The sequence below is a fragment of the Pelobates fuscus genome, chromosome 6 (genome assembly GCF_036172605.1).
Source record: "Pelobates fuscus isolate aPelFus1 chromosome 6, aPelFus1.pri, whole genome shotgun sequence".
Lineage (NCBI taxonomy): Eukaryota > Metazoa > Chordata > Amphibia > Anura > Pelobatidae > Pelobates > Pelobates fuscus.
The window spans coordinates 202,058,303-202,079,860 of record NC_086322.1 but is presented as its reverse complement, the minus strand read 5'-3'; the positions used below and the strand labels follow the sequence as shown (position 1 = coordinate 202,079,860).

The 21,558-nt window shown below is 36.9% G+C and overlaps 21 non-coding genes across 21 annotated transcripts; all 21 read right to left on the bottom strand.

Annotated features, from left to right (window-relative positions):
• Positions 1–667: 667 nt before the first annotated feature.
• TRNAF-GAA (transfer RNA phenylalanine (anticodon GAA)) lies at positions 668–740 on the bottom strand. Its single transcript has one exon. It is a non-coding gene; the product is annotated as a tRNA-Phe (tRNA).
• Positions 741–1,369: 629 nt separating this feature from the next.
• TRNAF-GAA (transfer RNA phenylalanine (anticodon GAA)) lies at positions 1,370–1,442 on the bottom strand. The gene has a single exon. It is a non-coding gene; the product is annotated as a tRNA-Phe (tRNA).
• Positions 1,443–2,072: 630 nt separating this feature from the next.
• TRNAF-GAA (transfer RNA phenylalanine (anticodon GAA)) lies at positions 2,073–2,145 on the bottom strand. The gene has a single exon. It is a non-coding gene; the product is annotated as a tRNA-Phe (tRNA).
• A 1,041-nt stretch (positions 2,146–3,186) lies between these two features.
• On the bottom strand, positions 3,187–3,259 carry TRNAF-GAA (transfer RNA phenylalanine (anticodon GAA)). Its single transcript has one exon. It is a non-coding gene; the product is annotated as a tRNA-Phe (tRNA).
• A 1,449-nt stretch (positions 3,260–4,708) lies between these two features.
• TRNAF-GAA (transfer RNA phenylalanine (anticodon GAA)) lies at positions 4,709–4,781 on the bottom strand. The gene has a single exon. It is a non-coding gene; the product is annotated as a tRNA-Phe (tRNA).
• Positions 4,782–5,548: 767 nt separating this feature from the next.
• TRNAF-GAA (transfer RNA phenylalanine (anticodon GAA)) lies at positions 5,549–5,621 on the bottom strand. Its single transcript has one exon. It is a non-coding gene; the product is annotated as a tRNA-Phe (tRNA).
• Positions 5,622–6,250: 629 nt separating this feature from the next.
• TRNAF-GAA (transfer RNA phenylalanine (anticodon GAA)) lies at positions 6,251–6,323 on the bottom strand. Its single transcript has one exon. It is a non-coding gene; the product is annotated as a tRNA-Phe (tRNA).
• Positions 6,324–6,953: 630 nt separating this feature from the next.
• Positions 6,954–7,026, bottom strand: TRNAF-GAA (transfer RNA phenylalanine (anticodon GAA)). Its single transcript has one exon. It is a non-coding gene; the product is annotated as a tRNA-Phe (tRNA).
• A 1,041-nt stretch (positions 7,027–8,067) lies between these two features.
• On the bottom strand, positions 8,068–8,140 carry TRNAF-GAA (transfer RNA phenylalanine (anticodon GAA)). The gene has a single exon. It is a non-coding gene; the product is annotated as a tRNA-Phe (tRNA).
• Positions 8,141–9,179: 1,039 nt separating this feature from the next.
• TRNAF-GAA (transfer RNA phenylalanine (anticodon GAA)) lies at positions 9,180–9,252 on the bottom strand. Its single transcript has one exon. It is a non-coding gene; the product is annotated as a tRNA-Phe (tRNA).
• Positions 9,253–10,153: 901 nt separating this feature from the next.
• TRNAF-GAA (transfer RNA phenylalanine (anticodon GAA)) lies at positions 10,154–10,226 on the bottom strand. The gene has a single exon. It is a non-coding gene; the product is annotated as a tRNA-Phe (tRNA).
• A 2,140-nt stretch (positions 10,227–12,366) lies between these two features.
• TRNAF-GAA (transfer RNA phenylalanine (anticodon GAA)) lies at positions 12,367–12,439 on the bottom strand. Its single transcript has one exon. It is a non-coding gene; the product is annotated as a tRNA-Phe (tRNA).
• A 755-nt stretch (positions 12,440–13,194) lies between these two features.
• Positions 13,195–13,267, bottom strand: TRNAF-GAA (transfer RNA phenylalanine (anticodon GAA)). Its single transcript has one exon. It is a non-coding gene; the product is annotated as a tRNA-Phe (tRNA).
• Positions 13,268–14,034: 767 nt separating this feature from the next.
• Positions 14,035–14,107, bottom strand: TRNAF-GAA (transfer RNA phenylalanine (anticodon GAA)). The gene has a single exon. It is a non-coding gene; the product is annotated as a tRNA-Phe (tRNA).
• A 630-nt stretch (positions 14,108–14,737) lies between these two features.
• Positions 14,738–14,810, bottom strand: TRNAF-GAA (transfer RNA phenylalanine (anticodon GAA)). The gene has a single exon. It is a non-coding gene; the product is annotated as a tRNA-Phe (tRNA).
• Positions 14,811–15,576: 766 nt separating this feature from the next.
• TRNAF-GAA (transfer RNA phenylalanine (anticodon GAA)) lies at positions 15,577–15,649 on the bottom strand. The gene has a single exon. It is a non-coding gene; the product is annotated as a tRNA-Phe (tRNA).
• Positions 15,650–16,279: 630 nt separating this feature from the next.
• Positions 16,280–16,352, bottom strand: TRNAF-GAA (transfer RNA phenylalanine (anticodon GAA)). The gene has a single exon. It is a non-coding gene; the product is annotated as a tRNA-Phe (tRNA).
• A 1,596-nt stretch (positions 16,353–17,948) lies between these two features.
• TRNAF-GAA (transfer RNA phenylalanine (anticodon GAA)) lies at positions 17,949–18,021 on the bottom strand. The gene has a single exon. It is a non-coding gene; the product is annotated as a tRNA-Phe (tRNA).
• Positions 18,022–18,788: 767 nt separating this feature from the next.
• TRNAF-GAA (transfer RNA phenylalanine (anticodon GAA)) lies at positions 18,789–18,861 on the bottom strand. Its single transcript has one exon. It is a non-coding gene; the product is annotated as a tRNA-Phe (tRNA).
• Positions 18,862–19,490: 629 nt separating this feature from the next.
• On the bottom strand, positions 19,491–19,563 carry TRNAF-GAA (transfer RNA phenylalanine (anticodon GAA)). Its single transcript has one exon. It is a non-coding gene; the product is annotated as a tRNA-Phe (tRNA).
• Positions 19,564–20,603: 1,040 nt separating this feature from the next.
• Positions 20,604–20,676, bottom strand: TRNAF-GAA (transfer RNA phenylalanine (anticodon GAA)). The gene has a single exon. It is a non-coding gene; the product is annotated as a tRNA-Phe (tRNA).
• Positions 20,677–21,558: the final 882 nt, after the last annotated feature.

Here is a 21,558-nt window from a genome sequence, read left to right as displayed (position 1 = left end):
TGTGCAAGCTTCAACATATACTGATTTACAGTGATTTATTAGAATGTTGAACCCACTGATGAGATCCCAATTTCGTTGTTGAAGAGGATAACTAATGTGTGGAGCACGTTTTCCAAAAAATAAACGTTGTCAAAACGGAGATATTGAAAAGGACAGCTGATCTTAAAAGGTGAGACTAAGTATGTTTCAGAAGTTAGAAACCATTGCCAATGCTTGGGATTTAAGTCTGGGCATTTTAAGTTTACAGTTCTCCACTCCAATATTATCAAGTTATAACCACGACTAGGGATCTTCGGATGTGCCGGATAACATTCTTCCAACAGTGAACATTTTGATAGTAGAACATAGAAAATAAAGCAACAAAAAGATGCCAACGCCAAGAAGTTTTAATCCAAGTCAAGCCAGAAGTAACATATGTGATCACTTACATGCTGATGTACATATGTTTCTGCTCAACATTAGCAATAATGTGAAGAACATGCAGATAATGCAACCATGCTTAAAAGTAAATCATGGGACACTTTTAATCTAAATCAAGCCAGAAGTAACATATGTGATCACTTACATGCTGATGTACATATGTTTCTGCTCAACATTAGCAATAATGTGAAGAACATGCAGATAATGCAACCATGCTTAAAAGTAAATCATGGGACACTGCAACCAATGCCGAAACCCGGGATCGAACCAGGGACCTTTAGATCTTCAGTCTAACGCTCTCCCAACTGAGCTATTTCGGCTTCCCTTTGATGTAGTATTTCGCTTTTGGATCGGTGAGCATATTCAAAAAAAAAAAAACAACTCGGATCAAGTTTTGTGACTACAGAACAGATATAAGTTGTGCAAGCTTCAACATATACTGATTTACAGTGATTTATTAGAATGTTGAACCCACTGATGAGATCCCAATTTCGTTGTTGAAGAGGATAACTAATGTGTGGAGCACGTTTTCCAAAAAATAAACGTTGTCAAAACGGAGATATTGAAAAGGACAGCTGATCTTAAAAGGTGAGACTAAGTATGTTTCAGAAGTTAGAAACCATTGCCAATGCTTGGGATTTAAGTCTGGGCATTTTAAGTTTACAGTTCTCCACTCCAATATTATCAAGTTATAACCACGACTAGGGATCTTCGGATGTGCCGGATAACATTCTTCCAACAGTGAACATTTTGATAGTAGAACATAGAAAATAAAGCAACAAAAATATGCCAACGCCAAGAAGTTTTAATCTAAGTCAAGCCAGAAGTAACATATGTGATCACTTACATGCTGATGTACATATGTTTCTGCTCAACATTAGCAATAATGTGAAGAACATGCAGATAATGCAACCATGCTTAAAAGTAAATCATGGGACACTGCAACCATTGCCGAAACCCGGGATCGAACCAGGGACCTTTAGATCTTCAGTCTAACGCTCTCCCAACTGAGCTATTTCGGCTTCCCTTTGAAGCAGTATTTCGCTTTTGGATCGGTGAGCATATTCCAAAAAAAAAAAAACAACTCGGATCAAGTTTTGTGACTACAGAACAGATATAAGTTGTGCAAGCTTCAACATATACTGATTTACAGTGATTTATTAGAATGTTGAACCCACTGATGAGATCCCAATTTCGTTGTTGAAGAGGATAACTAATGTGTGGAGCACGTTTTCCAAAAAATAAACGTTGTCAAAACGGAGATATTGAAAAGGACAGCTGATCTTAAAAGGTGAGACTAAGTATGTTTCAGAAGTTAGAAACCATTGCCAATGCTTGGGATTTAAGTCTGGGCATTTTAAGTTTACAGTTCTCCACTCCAATATTATCAAGTTATAACCACGACTAGGGATCTTCGGATGTGCCGGATAACATTCTTCCAACAGTGAACATTTTGATAGTAGAACATAGAAAATAAAGCAACAAAAATATGCCAACGCCAAGAAGTTTTAATCTAAGTCAAGCCAGAAGTAACATATGTGATCACTTACATGCTGATGTACATATGTTTCTGCTCAACATTAGCAATAATGTGAAGAACATGCAGATAATGCAACCATGCTTAAAAGTAAATCATGGGACACTGCAACCATTGCCGAAACCCGGGATCGAACCAGGGACCTTTAGATCTTCAGTCTAACGCTCTCCCAACTGAGCTATTTCGGCTTCCCTTTGAAGCAGTATTTCGCTTTTGGATCGGTGAGCATATTCCAAAAAAAAAAAAACAACTCGGATCAAGTTTTGTGACTACAGAACAGATATAAGTTGTGCAAGCTTCAACATATACTGATTTACAGTGATTTATTAGAATGTTGAACCCACTGATGAGATCCCAATTTCGTTGTTGAAGAGGATAACTAATGTGTGGAGCACGTTTTCCAAAAAATAAACGTTGTCAAAACGGAGATATTGAAAAGGACAGCTGATCTTAAAAGGTGAGACTAAGTATGTTTCAGAAGTTAGAAACCATTGCCAATGCTTGGGATTTAAGTCTGGGCATTTTAAGTTTACAGTTCTCCACTCCAATATTATCAAGTTATAACCACGACTAGGGATCTTCGGATGTGCCGGATAACATTCTTCCAACAGTGAACATTTTGATAGTAGAACATAGAAAATAAAGCAACAAAAAGATGCCAACGCCAAGAAGTTTTAATCTAAGTCAAGCCAGAAGTAACATATGTGATCACTTACATGCTGATGTACATATGTTTCTGCTCAACATTAGCAATAATGTGAAGAACATGCAGATAATGCAACCATGCTTAAAAGTAAATCATGGGACACTTTTAATCTAAGTCAAGCCAGAAGTAACATATGTGATCACTTACATGCTGATGAACATATGTTTCTGCTCAACATTAGCAATAATGTGAAGAACATGCAGATAATGCAACCATGCTTAAAAGTAAATCATGGGACACTTTTAATCTAATTCAAGCCAGAAGTAACATATGTGATCACTTACATGCTGATGTACATAGGTTTCTGCTCAACATTAGCAATAATGTGAAGAACATGCAGATAATGCAACCATGCTTAAAAGTAAATCATGGGACACTTTTAATCTAAGTCAAGCCAGAAGTAACATATGTGATCACTTACATGCTGATGTACATATGTTTCTGCTCAACATTAGCAATAATGTGAAGAACATGCAGATAATGCAACCATGCTTAAAAGTAAATCATGGGACACAGCAACCAATGCCGAAACCCGGGATCGAACCAGGGACCTTTAGATCTTCAGTCTAACGCTCTCCCAACTGAGCTATTTCGGCTTCCCGTTCATGTAGTATTTCGTTTTTGGATCGGCGAGCATATTCAAAAAAAAAAAACAACTCGGATCAAGTTTTGTGACTACAGAACAGATATAAGTTGTGCAAGCTTCAACATATACTGATTTACAGTGATTTATTAGAATGTTGACCCACTGATGAGATCCCAATTTCGTTGTTGAAGAGGATAACTAATGTGTGGAGCACGTTTTCCAAAAAATAAACGTTGTCAAAACGGAGATATTGAAAAGGACAGCTGATCTTAAAAGGTGAGACTAAGTATGTTTCAGAAGGTAGAAACCATTGCCAATGCTTGGGATTTAAGTCTGGGCATTTTAAGTTTACAGTTCTCCACTCCAATATTATCAAGTTATAACCACGACTAGGGATCTTCGGATGTGCCGGATAACATTCTTCCAACAGTGAACATTTTGATAGTAGAACATAGAAAATAAAGCAACAAAAAGATGCCAACGCCAAGAAGTTTTAATCTAAGTCAAGCCAGAAGTAACATATGTGATCACTTACATGCTGATGTACATATGTTTCTGCTCAACATTAGCAATAATGTGAAGAACATGCAGATAATGCAACCATGCTTAAAAGTAAATCATGGGACACTTTTAATCTAAGTCAAGCCAGAAGTAACATATGTGATCACTTACATGCTGATGTACATATGTTTCTGCTCAACATTAGCAATAATGTGAAGAACATGCAGATAATGCAACCATGCTTAAAAGTAAATCATGGGACACTTTTAATCTAATTCAAGCCAGAAGTAACATATGTGATCACTTACATGCTGATGTACATAGGTTTCTGCTCAACATTAGCAATAATGTGAAGAACATGCAGATAATGCAACCATGCTTAAAAGTAAATCATGGGACACTTTTAATCTAAGTCAAGCCAGAAGTAACATATGTGATCACTTACATGCTGATGTACATATGTTTCTGCTCAACATTAGCAATAATGTGAAGAACATGCAGATAATGCAACCATGCTTAAAAGTAAATCATGGGACACTTTTAATCTAATTCAAGCCAGAAGTAACATATGTGATCACTTACATGCTGATGTACATAGGTTTCTGCTCAACATTAGCAATAATGTGAAGAACATGCAGATAATGCAACCATGCTTAAAAGTAAATCATGGGACACTTTTAATCTAAGTCAAGCCAGAAGTAACATATGTGATCACTTACATGCTGATGAACATATGTTTCTGCTCAACATTAGCAATAATGTGAAGAACATGCAGATAATGCAACCATGCTTAAAAGTAAATCATGGGACACTTTTAATCTAATTCAAGCCAGAAGTAACATATGTGATCACTTACATGCTGATGTACATATGTTTCTGCTCAACATTAGCAATAATGTGAAGAACATGCAGATAATGCAACCATGCACAAAAGTAAATCATGGGACATTGCAACCAATGCCGAAACCCGGGATCGAACCAGGGACCTTTAGATCTTCAGTCTAACGCTCTCCCAACTGAGCTATTTCGGCTTCCCTTTGATGCAGTATTTCGCTTTTGGATCGGTGAGCATATTCCAAAAAAAAAAAAACAACTCGGATCAAGTTTTGTGACTACAGAACAGATATAAGTTGTGCAAGCTTCAACATATACTGATTTACAGTGATTTATTAGAATGTTGAACCCACTGATGAGATCCCAATTTCGTTGTTGAAGAGGATAACTAATGTGTGGAGCACGTTTTCCAAAAAATAAACGTTGTCAAAACGGAGATATTGAAAAGGACAGCTGATCTTAAAAGGTGAGACTAAGTATGTTTCAGAAGTTAGAAACCATTGCCAATGCTTGGGATTTAAGTCTGGGCATTTTAAGTTTACAGTTCTCCACTCCAATATTATCAAGTTATAACCACGACTAGGGATCTTCGGATGTGCCGGATAACATTCTTCCAACAGTGAACATTTTGATAGTAGAACATAGAAAATAAAGCAACAAAAAGATGCCAACGCCAAGAAGTTTTAATCCAAGTCAAGCCAGAAGTAACATATGTGATCACTTACATGCTGATGTACATATGTTTCTGCTCAACATTAGCAATAATGTGAAGAACATGCAGATAATGCAACCATGCTTAAAAGTAAATCATGGGACACTTTTAATCTAAATCAAGCCAGAAGTAACATATGTGATCACTTACATGCTGATGTACATATGTTTCTGCTCAACATTAGCAATAATGTGAAGAACATGCAGATAATGCAACCATGCTTAAAAGTAAATCATGGGACACTGCAACCAATGCCGAAACCCGGGATCGAACCAGGGACCTTTAGATCTTCAGTCTAACGCTCTCCCAACTGAGCTATTTCGGCTTCCCTTTGATGTAGTATTTCGCTTTTGGATCGGTGAGCATATTCAAAAAAAAAAAAACAACTCGGATCAAGTTTTGTGACTACAGAACAGATATAAGTTGTGCAAGCTTCAACATATACTGATTTACAGTGATTTATTAGAATGTTGAACCCACTGATGAGATCCCAATTTCGTTGTTGAAGAGGATAACTAATGTGTGGAGCACGTTTTCCAAAAAATAAACGTTGTCAAAACGGAGATATTGAAAAGGACAGCTGATCTTAAAAGGTGAGACTAAGTATGTTTCAGAAGTTAGAAACCATTGCCAATGCTTGGGATTTAAGTCTGGGCATTTTAAGTTTACAGTTCTCCACTCCAATATTATCAAGTTATAACCACGACTAGGGATCTTCGGATGTGCCGGATAACATTCTTCCAACAGTGAACATTTTGATAGTAGAACATAGAAAATAAAGCAACAAAAATATGCCAACGCCAAGAAGTTTTAATCTAAGTCAAGCCAGAAGTAACATATGTGATCACTTACATGCTGATGTACATATGTTTCTGCTCAACATTAGCAATAATGTGAAGAACATGCAGATAATGCAACCATGCTTAAAAGTAAATCATGGGACACTGCAACCATTGCCGAAACCCGGGATCGAACCAGGGACCTTTAGATCTTCAGTCTAACGCTCTCCCAACTGAGCTATTTCGGCTTCCCTTTGAAGCAGTATTTCGCTTTTGGATCGGTGAGCATATTCCAAAAAAAAAAAAACAACTCGGATCAAGTTTTGTGACTACAGAACAGATATAAGTTGTGCAAGCTTCAACATATACTGATTTACAGTGATTTATTAGAATGTTGAACCCACTGATGAGATCCCAATTTCGTTGTTGAAGAGGATAACTAATGTGTGGAGCACGTTTTCCAAAAAATAAACGTTGTCAAAACGGAGATATTGAAAAGGACAGCTGATCTTAAAAGGTGAGACTAAGTATGTTTCAGAAGTTAGAAACCATTGCCAATGCTTGGGATTTAAGTCTGGGCATTTTAAGTTTACAGTTCTCCACTCCAATATTATCAAGTTATAACCACGACTAGGGATCTTCGGATGTGCCGGATAACATTCTTCCAACAGTGAACATTTTGATAGTAGAACATAGAAAATAAAGCAACAAAAATATGCCAACGCCAAGAAGTTTTAATCTAAGTCAAGCCAGAAGTAACATATGTGATCACTTACATGCTGATGTACATATGTTTCTGCTCAACATTAGCAATAATGTGAAGAACATGCAGATAATGCAACCATGCTTAAAAGTAAATCATGGGACACTGCAACCATTGCCGAAACCCGGGATCGAACCAGGGACCTTTAGATCTTCAGTCTAACGCTCTCCCAACTGAGCTATTTCGGCTTCCCTTTGAAGCAGTATTTCGCTTTTGGATCGGTGAGCATATTCCAAAAAAAAAAAAACAACTCGGATCAAGTTTTGTGACTACAGAACAGATATAAGTTGTGCAAGCTTCAACATATACTGATTTACAGTGATTTATTAGAATGTTGAACCCACTGATGAGATCCCAATTTCGTTGTTGAAGAGGATAACTAATGTGTGGAGCACGTTTTCCAAAAAATAAACGTTGTCAAAACGGAGATATTGAAAAGGACAGCTGATCTTAAAAGGTGAGACTAAGTATGTTTCAGAAGTTAGAAACCATTGCCAATGCTTGGGATTTAAGTCTGGGCATTTTAAGTTTACAGTTCTCCACTCCAATATTATCAAGTTATAACCACGACTAGGGATCTTCGGATGTGCCGGATAACATTCTTCCAACAGTGAACATTTTGATAGTAGAACATAGAAAATAAAGCAACAAAAAGATGCCAACGCCAAGAAGTTTTAATCTAAGTCAAGCCAGAAGTAACATATGTGATCACTTACATGCTGATGTACATATGTTTCTGCTCAACATTAGCAATAATGTGAAGAACATGCAGATAATGCAACCATGCTTAAAAGTAAATCATGGGACACTTTTAATCTAAGTCAAGCCAGAAGTAACATATGTGATCACTTACATGCTGATGAACATATGTTTCTGCTCAACATTAGCAATAATGTGAAGAACATGCAGATAATGCAACCATGCTTAAAAGTAAATCATGGGACACTTTTAATCTAATTCAAGCCAGAAGTAACATATGTGATCACTTACATGCTGATGTACATAGGTTTCTGCTCAACATTAGCAATAATGTGAAGAACATGCAGATAATGCAACCATGCTTAAAAGTAAATCATGGGACACTTTTAATCTAAGTCAAGCCAGAAGTAACATATGTGATCACTTACATGCTGATGTACATATGTTTCTGCTCAACATTAGCAATAATGTGAAGAACATGCAGATAATGCAACCATGCTTAAAAGTAAATCATGGGACACAGCAACCAATGCCGAAACCCGGGATCGAACCAGGGACCTTTAGATCTTCAGTCTAACGCTCTCCCAACTGAGCTATTTCGGCTTCCCGTTCATGTAGTATTTCGTTTTTGGATCGGCGAGCATATTCAAAAAAAAAAAACAACTCGGATCAAGTTTTGTGACTACAGAACAGATATAAGTTGTGCAAGCTTCAACATATACTGATTTACAGTGATTTATTAGAATGTTGAACCCACTGATGAGATCCCAATTTCGTTGTTGAAGAGGATAACTAATGTGTGGAGCACGTTTTCCAAAAAATAAACGTTGTCAAAACGGAGATATTGAAAAGGACAGCTGATCTTAAAAGGTGAGACTAAGTATGTTTCAGAAGTTAGAAACCATTGCCAATGCTTGGGATTTAAGTCTGGGCATTTTAAGTTTACAGTTCTCCACTCCAATATTATCAAGTTATAACCACGACTAGGGATCTTCGGATGTGCCGGATAACATTCTTCCAACAGTGAACATTTTGATAGTAGAACATAGAAAATAAAGCAACAAAAAGATGCCAACGCCAAGAAGTTTTAATCTAAGTCAAGCCAGAAGTAACATATGTGATCACTTACATGCTGATGTACATATGTTTCTGCTCAACATTAGCAATAATGTGAAGAACATGCAGATAATGCAACCATGCTTAAAAGTAAATCATGGGACACTTTTAATCTAAGTCAAGCCAGAAGTAACATATGTGATCACTTACATGCTGATGAACATATGTTTCTGCTCAACATTAGCAATAATGTGAAGAACATGCAGATAATGCAACCATGCTTAAAAGTAAATCATGGGACACTTTTAATCTAATTCAAGCCAGAAGTAACATATGTGATCACTTACATGCTGATGTACATAGGTTTCTGCTCAACATTAGCAATAATGTGAAGAACATGCAGATAATGCAACCATGCTTAAAAGTAAATCATGGGACACTTTTAATCTAAGTCAAGCCAGAAGTAACATATGTGATCACTTACATGCTGATGTACATATGTTTCTGCTCAACATTAGCAATAATGTGAAGAACATGCAGATAATGCAACCATGCTTAAAAGTAAATCATGGGACACAGCAACCAATGCCGAAACCCGGGATCGAACCAGGGACCTTTAGATCTTCAGTCTAACGCTCTCCCAACTGAGCTATTTCGGCTTCCCGTTCATGTAGTATTTCGTTTTTGGATCGGCGAGCATATTCAAAAAAAAAAAACAACTCGGATCAAGTTTTGTGACTACAGAACAGATATAAGTTGTGCAAGCTTCAACATATACTGATTTACAGTGATTTATTAGAATGTTGACCCACTGATGAGATCCCAATTTCGTTGTTGAAGAGGATAACTAATGTGTGGAGCACGTTTTCCAAAAAATAAACGTTGTCAAAACGGAGATATTGAAAAGGACAGCTGATCTTAAAAGGTGAGACTAAGTATGTTTCAGAAGGTAGAAACCATTGCCAATGCTTGGGATTTAAGTCTGGGCATTTTAAGTTTACAGTTCTCCACTCCAATATTATCAAGTTATAACCACGACTAGGGATCTTCGGATGTGCCGGATAACATTCTTCCAACAGTGAACATTTTGATAGTAGAACATAGAAAATAAAGCAACAAAAAGATGCCAACGCCAAGAAGTTTTAATCTAAGTCAAGCCAGAAGTAACATATGTGATCACTTACATGCTGATGTACATATGTTTCTGCTCAACATTAGCAATAATGTGAAGAACATGCAGATAATGCAACCATGCTTAAAAGTAAATCATGGGACACTTTTAATCTAAGTCAAGCCAGAAGTAACATATGTGATCACTTACATGCTGATGTACATATGTTTCTGCTCAACATTAGCAATAATGTGAAGAACATGCAGATAATGCAACCATGCTTAAAAGTAAATCATGGGACACTTTTAATCTAAGTCAAGCCAGAAGTAACATATGTGATCACTTACATGCTGATGTACATATGTTTCTGCTCAACATTAGCAATAATGTGAAGAACATGCAGATAATGCAACCATGCTTAAAAGTAAATTATGGGACACTGCAACCAATGCCGAAACCCGGGATCGAACCAGGGACCTTTAGATCTTCAGTCTAACGCTCTCCCAACTGAGCTATTTCGGCTTCCCGTTCATGTAGTATTTCGCTTTTGGATCGGCGAGCATATTCAAAAAAAAAAAACAACTCGGATCAAGTTTTGTGACTACAGAACAGATATAAGTTGTGCAAGCTTCAACATATACAGATTTACAGTGATTTATTAGAATGTTGAACCCACTGATGAGATCCCAATTTTGTTGTTGAAGAGGATAACTAATGTGTGGAGCACGTTTTCCAAAAAATAAACGTTGTCAAAACGGAGATATTGAAAAGGACAGCTGATCTTAAAAGGTGAGACTAAGTATGTTTCAGAAGGTAGAAACCATTGCCAATGCTTGGGATTTAAGTCTGGGCATTTTAAGTTTACAGTTCTCCACTCCAATATTATCAAGTTATAACCACGACTAGGGATCTTCGGATGTGCCGGATAACATTCTTCCAACAGTGAACATTTTGATAGTAGAACATAGAAAATAAAGCAACAAAAAGATGCCAACGCCAAGAAGTTTTAATCTAAGTCAAGCCAGAAGTAACATATGTGATCACTTACATGCTGATGTACATGTTTCTGCTCAACATTAGCAATAATGTGAAGAACATGCAGATAATGCAACCATGCTTAAAAGTAAATCATGGGACACTTTTAATCTAAGTCAAGCCAGAAGTAACATATGTGATCACTTACATGCTGATGTACATATGTTTCTGCTCAACATTAGCAATAATGTGAAGAACATGCAGATAATGCAACCATGCTTAAAAGTAAATCATGGGACACTGCAACCAATGTCGAAACCCAGGATCGAACCAGGGACCTTTAGTCTAACGCTCTCCCAACTGAGCTATTTCGGCTTCCCGTTGATGCAGTATTTCGCTTTTGGATCGGTGAGCATATTCCAAAAAAAAAACAACTCGGATCAAGTTTTGTGACTACAGAACAGATATAAGTTGTGCAAGCTTCAACATATACAGATTTACAGTGATTTATTAGAATGTTGAACCCACTGATGAGATCCCAATTTCGTTGTTGAAGAGGATAACTAATGTGTGGAGCACGTTTTCCAAAAAATAAACGTTGTCAAAACGGAGATATTGAAAAGGACAGCTGATCTTAAAAGGTGAGACTAAGTATGTTTCAGAAGGTAGAAACCATTGCCAATGCTTGGGATTTAAGTCTGGGCATTTTAAGTTTACAGTTCTCCACTCCAATATTATCAAGTTATAACCACGACTAGGGATCTTCGGATGTGCCGGATAACATTCTTCCAACAGTGAACATTTTGATAGTAGAACATAGAAAATAAAGCAACAAAAATATGCCAACGCCAAGAAGTTTTAATCTAAGTCAAGCCAGAAGTAACATATGTGATCACTTACATGCTGATGTACATATGTTTCTGCTCAACATTAGCAATAATGTGAAGAACATGCAGATAATGCAACCATGCTTAAAAGTAAATCATGGGACACTTTTAATCTAAGTCAAGCCAGAAGTAACATATGTGATCACTTACATGCTGATGAACATATGTTTCTGCTCAACATTAGCAATAATGTGAAGAACATGCAGATAATGCAACCATGCTTAAAAGTAAATCATGGGACACTTTTAATCTAATTCAAGCCAGAAGTAACATATGTGATCACTTACATGCTGATGTACATAGGTTTCTGCTCAGCATTAGCAATAATGTGAAGAACATGCAGATAATGCAACCATGCTTAAAAGTAAATCATGGGACACTTTTAATCTAAGTCAAGCCAGAAGTAACATATGTGATCACTTACATGCTGATGTACATATGTTTCTGCTCAACATTAGCAATAATGTGAAGAACATGCAGATAATGCAACCATGCTTAAAAGTAAATCATGGGACACTTTTAATCTAAGTCAAGCCAGAAGTAACATATGTGATCACTTACATGCTGATGTACATATGTTTCTGCTCAACATTAGCAATAATGTGAAGAACATGCAGATAATGCAACCATGCTTAAAAGTAAATCATGGGACACTTTTAATCTAATTCAAGCCAGAAGTAACATATGTGATCACTTACATGCTGATGTACATATGTTTCTGCTCAACATTAGCAATAATGTGAAGAACATGCAGATAATGCAACCATGCTTAAAAGTAAATCATGGGACATTGCAACCAATGCCGAAACCCGGGATCGAACCAGGGACCTTTAGATCTTCAGTCTAACGCTCTCCCAACTGAGCTATTTCGGCTTCCCGTTCATGTAGTATTTCGCTTTTGGATCGGCGAGCATATTCAAAAAAAAAAACAACTCGGATCAAGTACAGAACAGATATAAGTTGTGCAAGCTTCAACATATACAGATTTACAGTGATTTATTAGAATGTTGAACCCACTGATGAGATCCCAATTTCGTTGTTGAAGAGGATAACTAATGTGTGGAGCACGTTTTCCAAAAAATAAACGTTGTCAAAACGGAGATATTGAAAAGGACAGCTGATCTTAAAAGGTGAGACTAAGTATGTTTCAGAAGGTAGAAACCATTGCCAATGCTTGGGATTTAAGTCTGGGCATTTTAAGTTTACAGTTCTCCACTCCAATATTATCAAGTTATAACCACGACTAGGGATCTTCGGATGTGCCGGATAACATTCTTCCAACAGTCAACATTTTGATAGTAGAACATAGAAAATAAAGCAACAAAAAGATGCCAACGCCAAGAAGTTTTAATCTAAGTCAAGCCAGAAGTAACATATGTGATCACTTACATGCTGATGTACATATGTTTCTGCTCAACATTAGCAATAATGTGAAGAACATGCAGATAATGCAACCATGCTTAAAAGTAAATCATGGGACACTTTTAATCTAATTAAAGCCAGAAGTAACATATGTGATCACTTACATGCTGATGTACATATGTTTCTGCTCAACATTAGCAATAATGTGAAGAACATGCAGATAATGCAACCATGCTTAAAAGTAAATCATGGGACACTGCAACCAATGCCGAAACCCGGGATTGAACCAGGGACTTTTAGATCTTCAGTCTAACACTCTCCCAACTGAGCTATTTCGGCTTCCCGTTTATGCAGTATTTCGCTTTTGGATCGGTGAGCATATTCCAAAAAAAAAAAAACAACTCGGATCAAGTTTTGTGACTACAGAACAGATATAAGTTGTGCAAGCTTCAACATATACTGATTTACAGTGATTTATTAGAATGTTGAACCCACTGATGAGATCCCAATTTCGTTGTTGAAGAGGATAACTAATGTGTGGAGCACGTTTTCCAAAAAATAAACGTTGTCAAAACGGAGATATTGAAAAGGACAGCTGATCTTAAAAGGTGAGACTAAGTATGTTTCAGAAGTTAGAAACCATTGCCAATGCTTGGGATTTAAGTCTGGGCATTTTAAGTTTACAGTTCTCCACTCCAATATTATCAAGTTATAACCACGACTAGGGATCTTCGGATGTGCCGGATAACATTCTTCCAACAGTGAACATTTTGATAGTAGAACATAGAAAATAAAGCAACAAAAAGATGCCAACGCCAAGAAGTTTTAATCTAAGTCAAGCCAGAAGTAACATATGTGATCACTTACATGCTGATGTACATATGTTTCTGCTCAACATTAGCAATAATGTGAAGAACATGCAGATAATGCAACCATGCTTAAAAGTAAATCATGGGACACTTTTAATCTAATTAAAGCCAGAAGTAACATATGTGATCACTTACATGCTGATGTACATATGTTTCTGCTCAACATTAGCAATAATGTGAAGAACATGCAGATAATGCAACCATGCTTAAAAGTAAATCATGGGACACTGCAACCAATGCCGAAACCCGGGATTGAACCAGGGACTTTTAGATCTTCAGTCTAACACTCTCCCAACTGAGCTATTTCGGCTTCCCGTTTATGCAGTATTTCGCTTTTGGATCGGTGAGCATATTCCAAAAAAAAAAAAACAACTCGGATCAAGTTTTGTGACTACAGAACAGATATAAGTTGTGCAAGCTTCAACATATACTGATTTACAGTGATTTATTAGAATGTTGAACCCACTGATGAGATCCCAATTTCGTTGTTGAAGAGGATAACTAATGTGTGGAGCACGTTTTCCAAAAAATAAACGTTGTCAAAACGGAGATATTGAAAAGGACAGCTGATCTTAAAAGGTGAGACTAAGTATGTTTCAGAAGTTAGAAACCATTGCCAATGCTTGGGATTTAAGTCTGGGCATTTTAAGTTTACAGTTCTCCACTCCAATATTATCAAGTTATAACCACGACTAGGGATCTTCGGATGTGCCGGATAACATTCTTCCAACAGTGAACATTTTGATAGTAGAACATAGAAAATAAAGCAACAAAAAGATGCCAACGCCAAGAAGTTTTAATCTAAGTCAAGCCAGAAGTAACATATGTGATCACTTACATGCTGATGTACATATGTTTCTGCTCAACATTAGCAATAATGTGAAGAACATGCAGATAATGCAACCATGCTTAAAAGTAAATCATGGGACACTGCAACCAATGCCGAAACCCGGGATCGAACCAGGGACCTTTAGATCTTCAGTCTAACGCTCTCCCAACTGAGCTATTTCAGCTTCCCTTTGATGCAGTATTTCGCTTTTGGATCGGTGAGCATATTCCAAAAAAAAAAAACAACTCGGATCAAGTTTTGTGACTACAGAACAGATATAAGTTGTGCAAGCTTCAACATATACTGATTTACAGTGATTTATTAGAATGTTGAACCCACTGATGAGATCCCAATTTCGTTGTTGAAGAGGATAACTAATGTGTGGAGCACGTTTTCCAAAAAATAAACGTTGTCAAAACGGAGATATTGAAAAGGACAGCTGATCTTAAAAGGTGAGACTAAGTATGTTTCAGAAGTTAGAAACCATTGCCAATGCTTGGGATTTAAGTCTGGGCATTTTAAGTTTACAGTTCTCCACTCCAATATTATCAAGTTATAACCACGACTAGGGATCTTCGGATGTGCCGGATAACATTCTTCCAACAGTGAACATTTTGATAGTAGAACATAGAAAATAAAGCAACAAAAAGATGCCAACGCCAAGAAGTTTTAATCTAAGTCAAGCCAGAAGTAACATATGTGATCACTTACATGCTGATGTACATATGTTTCTGCTCAACATTAGCAATAATGTGAAGAACATGCAGATAATGCAACCATGCTTAAAAGTAAATCATGGGACACTTTTAATCTAATTAAAGCCAGAAGTAACATATGTGATCACTTACATGCTGATGTACATATGTTTCTGCTCAACATTAGCAATAATGTGAAGAACATGCAGATAATGCAACCATGCTTAAAAGTAAATCATGGGACACTGCAACCAATGCCGAAACCCGGGATTGAACCAGGGACTTTTAGATCTTCAGTCTAACACTCTCCCAACTGAGCTATTTCGGCTTCCCGTTTATGCAGTATTTCGCTTTTGGATCGGTGAGCATATTCCAAAAAAAAAAAAACAACTCGGATCAAGTTTTGTGACTACAGAACAGATATAAGTTGTGCAAGCTTCAACATATACTGATTTACAGTGATTTATTAGAATGTTGAACCCACTGATGAGATCCCAATTTCGTTGTTGAAGAGGATAACTAATGTGTGGAGCACGTTTTCCAAAAAATAAACGTTGTCAAAACGGAGATATTGAAAAGGACAGCTGATCTTAAAAGGTGAGACTAAGTATGTTTCAGAAGTTAGAAACCATTGCCAATGCTTGGGATTTAAGTCTGGGCATTTTAAGTTTACAGTTCTCCACTCCAATATTATCAAGTTATAACCACGACTAGGGATCTTCGGATGTGCCGGATAACATTCTTCCAACAGTGAACATTTTGATAGTAGAACATAGAAAATAAAGCAACAAAAAGATGCCAACGCCAAGAAGTTTTAATCTAAGTCAAGCCAGAAGTAACATATGTGATCACTTACATGCTGATGTACATATGTTTCTGCTCAACATTAGCAATAATGTGAAGAACATGCAGATAATGCAACCATGCTTAAAAGTAAATCATGGGACACTGCAACCAATGCCGAAACCCGGGATCGAACCAGGGACCTTTAGATCTTCAGTCTAACGCTCTCCCAACTGAGCTATTTCAGCTTCCCTTTGATGCAGTATTTCGCTTTTGGATCGGTGAGCATATTCCAAAAAAAAAAAAACAACTCGGATCAAGTTTTGTGACTACAGAACAGATATAAGTTGTGCAAGCTTCAACATATACTGATTTACAGTGATTTATTAGAATGTTGAACCCACTGATGAGATCCCAATTTCGTTGTTGAAGAGGATAACTAATGTGTGGAGCACGTTTTCCAAAAAATAAACGTTGTCAAAACGGAGATATTGAAAAGGACAGCTGATCTTAAAAGGTGAGACTAAGTATGTTTCAGAAGTTAGAAACCATTGCCAATGCTTGGGATTTAAGTCTGGGCATTTTAAGTTTACAGTTCTCCACTCCAATATTATCAAGTTATAACCACGACTAGGGATCTTCGGATGTGCCGGATAACATTCTTCCAACAGTGAACATTTTGATAGTAGAACATAGAAAATAAAGCAACAAAAAGATGCCAACGCCAAGAAGTTTTAATCTAAGTCAAGCCAGAAGTAACATATGTGATCACTTACATGCTGATGTACATATGTTTCTGCTCAACATTAGCAATAATGTGAAGAACATGCAGATAATGCAACCATGCTTAAAAGTAAATCATGGGACACTGCAACCAATGCCGAAACCCAGGATCGAACCAGGGACCTTTAGTCTAACGCTCTCCCAACTGAGCTATTTCGGCTTCCCGTTGATGCAGTATTTCGCTTTTGGATCGGTGAGCATATTCCAAAAAAAAAACAACTCGGATCAAGTTTTGTGACTACAGAACAGATATAAGTTGTGCAAGCTTCAACATATACTGATTTACAGTGATTTATTAGAATGTTGAACCCACTGATGAGATCCCAATTTCGTTGTTGAAGAGGATAACTAATGTGTGGAGCACGTTTTCCAAAAAATAAACGTTGTCAAAACGGAGATATTGAAAAGGACAGCTGATCTTAAAAGGTGAGACTAAGTATGTTTCAGAAGGTAGAAACCATTGCCAATGCTTGGGATTTAAGTCTGGGCATTTTAAGTTTACAGTTCTCCACTCCAATATTATCAAGTTATAACCACGACTAGGGATCTTCGGATGTGCCGGATAACATTCTTCCAACAGTGAACATTTTGATAGTAGAACATAGAAAATAAAGCAACAAAAAGATGCCAACGCCAAGAAGTTTTAATCTAAGTCAAGCCAGAAGTAACATATGTGATCACTTACATGCTGATGTACATATGTTTCTGCTCAACATTAGCAATAATGTGAAGAACATGCAGATAATGCAACCATGCTTAAAAGTAAATCATGGGACACTTTTAATCTAAGTCAAGCCAGAAGTAACATATGTGATCACTTACATGCTGATGAACATATGTTTCTGCTCAACATTAGCAATAATGTGAAGAACATGCAGATAATGCAACCATGCTTAAAAGTAAATCATGGGACACTTTTAATCTAATTCAAGCCAGAAGTAACATATGTGATCACTTACATGCTGATGTACATATGTTTCTGCTCAACATTAGCAATAATGTGAAGAACATGCAGATAATGCAACCATGCACAAAAGTAAATCATGGGACATTGCAACCAATGCCGAAACCCGGGATCGAACCAGGGACCTTTAGATCTTCAGTCTAACGCTCTCCCAACTGAGCTATTTCGGCTTCCCTTTGATGCAGTATTTCGCTTTTGGATCGGTGAGCATATTCCAAAAAAAAAAAAACAACTCGGATCAAGTTTTGTGACTACAGAACAGATATAAGTTGTGCAAGCTTCAACATATACTGATTTACAGTGATTTATTAGAATGTTGAACCCACTGATGAGATCCCAATTTCGTTGTTGAAGAGGATAACTAATGTGTGGAGCACGTTTTCCAAAAAATAAACGTTGTCAAAACGGAGATATTGAAAAGGACAGCTGATCTTAAAAGGTGAGACTAAGTATGTTTCAGAAGTTAGAAACCATTGCCAATGCTTGGGATTTAAGTCTGGGCATTTTAAGTTTACAGTTCTCCACTCCAATATTATCAAGTTATAACCACGACTAGGGATCTTCGGATGTGCCGGATAACATTCTTCCAACAGTGAACATTTTGATAGTAGAACATAGAAAATAAAGCAACAAAAAGATGCCAACGCCAAGAAGTTTTAATCCAAGTCAAGCCAGAAGTAACATATGTGATCACTTACATGCTGATGTACATATGTTTCTGCTCAACATTAGCAATAATGTGAAGAACATGCAGATAATGCAACCATGCTTAAAAGTAAATCATGGGACACTTTTAATCTAAATCAAGCCAGAAGTAACATATGTGATCACTTACATGCTGATGTACATATGTTTCTGCTCAACATTAGCAATAATGTGAAGAACATGCAGATAATGCAACCATGCTTAAAAGTAAATCATGGGACACTGCAACCAATGCCGAAACCCGGGATCGAACCAGGGACCTTTAGATCTTCAGTCTAACGCTCTCCCAACTGAGCTATTTCGGCTTCCCGTTCATGTAGTATTTCGCTTTTGGATCGGTGAGCATATTCCAAAAAAAAAAAACAACTCGGATCAAGTTTTGTGACTACAGAACAGATATAAGTTGTGCAAGCTTCAACATATACTGATTTACAGTGATTTATTAGAATGTTGAACCCACTGATGAAATCCCAATTTCGTTGTTGAAGAGGATAACTAATGTGTGGAGCACGTTTTCCAAAAAATAAACGTTGTCAAAACGGAGATATTGAAAAGGACAGCTGATCTTAAAAGGTGAGACTAAGTATGTTTCAGAAGTTAGAAACCATTGCCAATGCTTGGGATTTAAGTCTGGGCCTTTTAAGTTTACAGTTCTCCACTCCAATATTATCAAGTTATAACCACGACTAGGGATCTTCGGATGTGCCGGATAACATTCTTCCAACAGTGAACATTTTGATAGTAGAACATAGAAAATAAAGCAACAAAAATATGCCAACGCCAAGAAGTTTTAATCTAAGTCAAGCCAGAAGTAACATATGTGATCACTTACATGCTGATGTACATATGTTTCTGCTCAACATTAGCAATAATGTGAAGAACATGCAGATAATGCAACCATGCTTAAAAGTAAATCATGGGACACTGCAACCATTGCCGAAACCCGGGATCGAACCAGGGACCTTTAGATCTTCAGTCTAACGCTCTCCCAACTGAGCTATTTCGGCTTCCCTTTGATGCAGTATTTCGCTTTTGGATCGGTGAGCATATTCCAAAAAAAAAAAACAACTCGGATCAAGTTTTGTGACTACAGAACAGATATAAGTTGTGCAAGCTTCAACATATACTGATTTACAGTGATTTATTAGAATGTTGAACCCACTGATGAGATCCCAATTTCGTTGTTGAAGAGGATAACTAATGTGTGGAGCACGTTTTCCAAAAAATAAACGTTGTCAAAACGGAGATATTGAAAAGGACAGCTGATCTTAAAAGGTGAGACTAAGTATGTTTCAGAAGTTAGAAACCATTGCCAATGCTTGGGATTTAAGTCTGGGCATTTTAAGTTTACAGTTCTCCACTCCAATATTATCAAGTTATAACCACGACTAGGGATCTTCGGATGTGCCGGATAACATTCTTCCAACAGTGAACATTTTGATAGTAGAACATAGAAAATAAAGCAACAAAAAGATGCCAACGCCAAGAAGTTTTAATCTAAGTCAAGCCAGAAGTAACATATGTGATCACTTACATGCTGATGTACATATGTTTCTGCTCAACATTAGCAATAATGTGAAGAACATGCAGATAATGCAACCATGCTTAAAAGTAAATCATGGGACACTTTTAATCTAAGTCAAGCCAGAAGTAACATATGTGATCACTTACATGCTGATGAACATATGTTTCTGCTCAACATTAGCAATAATGTGAAGAACATGCAGATAATGCAACCATGCTTAAAAGTAAATCATGGGACACTTTTAATCTAATTCAAGCCAGAAGTAACATATGTGATCACTTACATGCTGATGTACATAGGTTTCTGCTCAACATTAGCAATAATGTGAAGAACATGCAGATAATGCAACCATGCTTAAAAGTAAATCATGGGACACTTTTAATCTAAGTCAAGCCAGAAGTAACATATGTGATCACTTACATGCTGATGTACATATGTTTCTGCTCAACATTAGCAATAATGTGAAGAACATGCAGATAATGCAACCATGCTTAAAAGTAAATCATGGGACACAGCAACCAATGCCGAAACCCGGGATCGAACCAGGGACCTTTAGATCTTCAGTCTAACGCTCTCCCAACTGAGCTATTTCGGCTTCCCGTTCATGTAGTATTTCGTTTTTGGATCGGCGAGCATATTCAAAAAAAAAAAACAACTCGGATCAAGTTTTGTGACTACAGAACAGATATAAGTTGTGCAAGCTTCAACATATACTGATTTACAGTGATTTATTAGAATGTTGAACCCACTGATGAGATCCCAATTTCGTTGTTGAAGAGGATAACTAATGTGTGGAGCACGTTTTCCAAAAAATAAACGTTGTCAAAACGGAGATATTGAAAAGGACAGCTGATCTTAAAAGGTGAGACTAAGTATGTTTCAGAAGGTAGAAACCATTGCCAATGCTTGGGATTTAAGTCTGGGCATTTTAAGTTTACAGTTCTCCACTCCAATATTATCAAGTTATAACCACGACTAGGGATCTTCGGATGTGCCGGATAACATTCTTCCAACAGTGAACATTTTGATAGTAGAACATAGAAAATAAAGCAACAAAAAGATGCCAACGCCAAGAAGTTTTAATCTAAGTCAAGCCAGAAGTAACATATGTGATCACTTACATGCTGATGTACATATGTTTCTGCTCAACATTAGCAATAATGTGAAGAACATGCAGATAATGCAACCATGCTTAAAAGTAAATCATGGGACACTTTTAATCTAAGTCAAGCCAGAAGTAACATATGTGATCACTTACATGCTGATGAACATATGTTTCTGCTCAACATTAGCAATAATGTGAAGAACATGCAGATAATGCAACCATGCTTAAAAGTAAATCATGGGACACTTTTAATCTAATTCAAGCCAGAAGTAACATATGTGATCACTTACATGCTGATGTACATAGGTTTCTGCTCAACATTAGCAATAATGTGAAGAACATGCAGATAATGCAACCATGCTTAAAAGTAAA